Source organism: Arachis ipaensis, chromosome B08 (assembly GCF_000816755.2).
Source record: "Arachis ipaensis cultivar K30076 chromosome B08, Araip1.1, whole genome shotgun sequence".
Lineage (NCBI taxonomy): Eukaryota > Viridiplantae > Streptophyta > Magnoliopsida > Fabales > Fabaceae > Arachis > Arachis ipaensis.
This window is the reverse complement of record NC_029792.2, coordinates 28,477,678-28,482,878: the sequence shown is the minus strand read 5'-3', so window position 1 is coordinate 28,482,878 and position 5,201 is coordinate 28,477,678.

Here is a 5,201-nt window from a genome sequence, read left to right as displayed (position 1 = left end):
AATGGTTAATATTATTTTTAACATATATTTATAATTAATTTAATTTGAATTTTATAAATATTTTTAGTTAGATTAGTAAAGATTATTTAATTAAAAATTCTCAAGCTTAATTATTGTGTTCAGTAAGTATTATCTTAAATAAATTTAATTTAATATGTTAAAAAAGAATAAAAAGTTGATGGTTTTAATATTAAAGTTAATATGGTTTATAGGTTATTTTTAATATATTTTTAAGATTAATCAAATTTGAGGTTAATAGTACTTTGAGATAAATTAATAAAATCAATTTATTAAAAGAATTTTATTTTAATAGTTGTTTATATTATTTAGTGTTTATTGATTAATAAACTAAAAGTTTTTGATCTCAACAATGTCTTCTTCTTCCCACTCCCAAGATCCCAATCTCAAAAGGATTAAATTTTTAATTTCAAACATTAAAATTAATTTGATCTTTTATCTCGTAAAGTAATTTTTAGATTAAATTAAAAAAATTTAATAAAATTTTATAATTAATTTAATAGTTAAACGATTAATTAAGAGTTAGTTCATAAAATTAAATTTTATATTCTATTATATTAATTAATATTTTTAATTTCATAATTTAACATTTTAGAGTTAATAAATTTGATTTATCATATTTTAAGAAAAAGAAAATGTTGATGATTCGGAATATTAAATTTATATTTTTTAATAAGTTATTAATACTTTAATCCATTTTAAAGGTAAAATTAATGGTTTTGAACTAAATTAATAAGAGTTACTTTATTAAAAACTTTTATTTTAGTGATTATTTATTTATTTATTTATTTACCTACTCCTACTGTTTGTCGTTTTATTTCATAATTTGAAATTAAAGTTTCGGTGATAGAAAAATAATTAAAAGTTATATCATTTAATTTGAATAATTAATATTGAGTTTAAACTATATTTTATAAAAATGTCATTAATATGTTTATTTTACAATTTAAATTAGAAATAATTAATTGAACTTAGCAATATGATGATGAATAATGTTCCTAAATATTTTTAATAGAGTATATTTGATTTTAAAATTACTCTACCTTCTAATTTTATCAAAATATCTATTCATATCTATCCATATTCTTTTATAAAATCTCTAATTTCTAACCCTAAATCCCAAAAATTCCCAAATTGAAAATCAGAAACCCTAACCCTCCCCCACTCTCCTTAGCAGCAGCCGTCAGCCACACTTTCTTCCCCTAACGGTCATACAACACACACATAGCTGCGAAAGAAAGGCAGAAATGGAAAGGGAGAAGAGAGAGAGCTCGGAATCGGAGAAGAAGAGGGAGCCGCACTTTGCGCTATCCAGCTCGTCGCCACCGCCGCGTCTTGCTTGTGCCGTCACCTCCACTGAGCGGTTGCCGTCATCGCGCAAGAAAGGAAAAGGAGCTCTCGAGGGGTCGTTGAGCCGTTATGGTCGCCGTTGTCTCGGTTGTTCCCCCGCCGTTGGACCCATCGCGCGCGTAGTCGTCCAAGGAGCACCGCTGACCATTGCTGCTGCCACTAGGGTTTACCGCCATCGCTGTGCCTTGCTATCGCCATCAGAGCCGTCGCTGAGGAAGGGAGCCCGAACGCCATCGCTGAACAGAACGCGATGGTACTGAGAGGCATCACTGTTGATGACGCCGAAGCTCGACAAGGGCTGTAGCGCCGTCGCCGAACCACCGCGCTGCTATAGCTATTGCCGGGAAGGTTGTCGGAGCTTGCCGAGGATACTGTTCTGATTCTGAAGCAATTCATCCATGTCACTGCTCATCTTTATCCTCTGTTCAGCCTCTGGGTTCTGTGAGTTGCCGGAGCCTCTGCCGCCATCAGAGCGATTGTTCGGTTGATGCCGCTGCTGCTGTCAACGCTGGTGGATATTGAAGCTACTGTTGCTGATGCGAGCTAAAAATAAAAAGAGGTTCGCCGCGTTTGATTTCCTCGGATTGTGACATCGAGGTAGGAGATTTATTTTTAAAGTTAAACGTTTTTAATTTTAGAATGCCTATAAAGTTATTCGGATAATTGCAAATAGTTAATAATGATTAAAGGTTGATTAATTTATGTGAATTGTTTGAAATATGTTTGAGAATAGTTAGTTGGAGTGATTATTTTGATTTATTATTAGAATTGAATGTGGTTGTGATTACGCTGAATTATAATTGAAATTAGATGCGGTTGTGAATTGTATTTCGAATTATTGATTTTTGCGATGAATTGGCTGAGATTCTGATCTTGAATGAATTATTTTGAATTGTTTGAAATTGAATTGGAAATTTAATATATTGGAATGGCTGTAAAATGGATTTGTGACGGGTTGGAATTGGTTGAAATGTGGCTACAAATGGTGATTCATTTAATGTTACTTATTAAATTAAAATATGATGAGTTAATTATTGAATGAAATGTATTTGAGAAAAGTTAGTTGTGGTGATTATTCTGAGTTATGATTGAAGTTGGATGCAGATGTGAATTGAGTTTGGGTTATGGCTGTGATATTGATTGGCTTCGTTGTCGTGAGTAATTAACTGAAGAGATTTACTTTGGTTTGAGGCTGTGATTGTTATTGGTTTTCTGATTAGGTAAATTTAGAATTTGCTTATCTTCTCGCTCTTCCTGTTAGTGAATGGTTCTGATTTTTTTCTTCCTGAGTTCTTGTTTGTGTTTTGATTAAGGCTTTATAATATTGATTGATTTTGTTCTTTCTGAGTTTCTGTTAGTGTCAATCATCCAAACCCCCTTTCATGTATATAAAAAACGTTAAGTCATGTCTTATTCTAGACTTAGATGATGGTTAATCTGATGGATGGAATGATATATTGATTTATTATATATTTGAAATTAAAACTGATGAGATGCTGTATAAATACTAATATTTAAAGCCATCTGCATCCAAGCTATGTAGTTGAACTGATAGCAAGAAGAAGATACATGTAAAACAAAATGTGATTTTCAAAGAAAAAATACTATGAATTGTTAAACTGTACTGATTATAAATTTTAATTATTGAAATTTATGAATTTTGATTAGATTTTATTATTAAGAATGGGTGTATAGTTTCTGTGGTGAGGATATTGATGCTTTGATAAGAATGTGCTTATGCCTTTGGTTGGTAATGCAATATGGTTTTGAATTTCAGCAGATTGTTGATATTGGCAAAACTCTGCCATTGTTCATGGAGCTTCAAACCTTAGGTGACAGGACGTGAAGAACCATGCTCTGCAAAGTGTCTTGTTTTCAATGTTGCAAATCTCATTTAATTTGAGTTGAACCGTTTGGTTATGTTAATTGTGTGATTTTCTCACGTGTTTGTGCTAACTGAACAATTTGAAATTATAGGTACTAGAGAAAGTAAAGCTCAAATTTTCTAGACAAAATTTTTTAGAATTGTATTAATTGACATCATATTGTTATTGATCTTCTCCTAGATATTAATTGCTAATTTCATTTTATAACTATCTTTTGATCTTATAGGTACTTTACATCAACAAAGTGTTGGTGTTGAAGGTTTGAAAAATGTTTTAAAGCTTAGGAGGAATGGCTCTGCTGCATCTAATATAAGTAGTGTTGCTTCTTATTGTATTGCAATATTATGCTTACTATTTCAGATTTTGTTGTAACTCCTTTAAAGCGCATAAGTAGCTTGTGTTTCGATGAAAAGCTATTTGTTCAGTCACTTTACAAGGTGATTTAATTTCCTTAAACTTCTATTATCTCATATTTGATAACAACTTGCTCTGTTACATAGATTTCGGGAAAAGAAGTTCTAACTTCTAAGAACATTTTCTTTGTACAGGTCTTGATTTCTATCTCAGAAACTGCTCCCATCAGATTTTATTTTTTGGTTGGTGGTCTTTTCAGGTGTGTGGCACTTATTAGAAGCTTCTCCATGAAAAATGAGTTGTATGAATATGATAGAGTTTGTAATTTATAGTTTATATTTTGGAGATTTATAATTCCTTGTTTTTCTTGTCCTATATATCTATCTAGTTCATTAGGGTTCTTCAATGTGTCTTGTTAGTTTGTATTTTAAAGTTTATATGTTGAAGATTTATAAAATAATTTTAGTTAAATGAAAGATATTTGAACTATCTATGTTATTATATATTATATAAATTAAATATTGACTTGTTGAGTAAATTAGTTAATATATTAATTAATTAAAAAATAATATAATTTGGCAAATTATGCGTGTACTTTGTATTAAAAAAATTATTACCAAATAAATAGTTTTTTGTAACTAAAGAAAAAAAATGTTACAAAATCAAGTTACATTTTGTAACAAAATTTTATGATAGGAAAAAATATATTGTCACTAAAAATATTTTGAAGATCAAAATTTGTTATCACTTTTATAAAGACTTTTGGTTTTTTGTATCAGAAAAATTTGTTACAAAATATTACTTTGAATTATAATAGTTTCATTTTTTGTTACAAAAACTTTTTGTAACAGGACATACTGTAACGGCCCTTTTTTTGTTACAAAATCCTTTTGTTTCAAAATTTCGATTTTTTGTCACAAATTTTTTTGTTACAAATATTGCTTTTTCTTGTAATGATAAAATTTGATTAGAATATTAAGTCATTCTATATCCCTATACATATACAATATATCTGATTTTTAGTGTTTCAATAACATATTTGAAATGGCTAATGAGTTATAACTCAAATAACATAGTCTTTTATACTCATTTAAAAGTCGAAGATTCAAATTTCTCTATCTTTAATAAAGAAAAAAAAAAAAAAACATGTTTGAAGTCTGTATTCATTCTCATAAACCACATATGGAATCTTATAGCCTATAGCCTCCATCACCATGGTATAAGTTTGTGTCTATATCTGGGATAAAGTCTATAATAAATTTGAGCTCTAATTTTGAAGTGATCTTTTTTATGTTCACTTAAAATGGCTAGTTTATGAAATCATCACGCTAATAATTGAGGTTATATTAGATAGTCAAATATTTTTTCCTTTATGTGAAAATGAGGTTTTTTAATTTCACCCCCGTCATAAATTGAGGAATCATATAAGCTAAAGGGTAATAATTTTCACACTCGTATTGCCATCATTATCGTATCGTTCAATTACAATGTTTCATCGCCTTCATATTCATGGCAACTTCAACAAAGTTAAATGCAAAATTAGCATTATCAACATCTCCTTCATCCAACAATTTCATCGAGTAAAATAACTAC